The sequence below is a fragment of the Rhea americana genome, unplaced genomic scaffold, assembly GCF_003343005.1.
Source record: "Rhea americana isolate MKP2758 unplaced genomic scaffold, rheAme1 scaffold_26, whole genome shotgun sequence".
NCBI classification, from domain to species: Eukaryota; Metazoa; Chordata; class Aves; order Rheiformes; family Rheidae; genus Rhea; species Rhea americana.
In genome coordinates this window covers 5,062,021-5,062,704 of record NW_028186379.1, presented here as the reverse complement: position 1 = coordinate 5,062,704, position 684 = coordinate 5,062,021, and positions in this window count along the sequence as shown.

Below are 684 nucleotides of genomic sequence, written 5' to 3'. Positions count from 1 at the left end.
CACCCTAGAATAACGCGCCCATTATTCTCTTTTCTCCAAGCTTCCACCTCTAACCATGTCGTAAAAAATAGCCTTAATAAAACAGTGATAATTACGCCATTATTGTTAACACTACTCATTAAATTTTTAAAAATAGGCTTTCTGGTTTTGTCACCCATTTGTACCGCGTATCACTTATTTCGGCACTAAATCGTTGCATGATATGTTAAAACTCTCTTCTCCCTTTAAAGACGGCGAGACTTACGTTTTAGGTAAACTGGAGGCGCATCATGAGCTCACAGTCAAAACTGGATAGTATCGGTCAAAAGTTATTGACTCCGTGCTGTCCAGTGAAGAAAAAATGATATCCTGCGAGTACAAAGTGTGTGATTTGCTTTTCCCTCCAGAAATTTAGCACTTTCAAGGGAAACGTTTGATTTATGAGTATATCACCCTAACAATATTTTAATGTTCCACTGTTATTTCCAAGTCTCGGGAAGGGAGTGATTCGTTTGCTTTCGGTATACAGAGCACCTTCAGCAGCGGTGAAACAGAAATCGGCATATTACCCTTTTGAACGCAGTCGCCCTCGTATCCCCTCGGCCATATATCAGCAAAGAAAGCAGTAAACTCGAAGAAATAAATCAGTTTGAAAAGTTTTAAGAATAGTTGTGACATCCTGGCTGTGACCAACAGAGCAAAGGA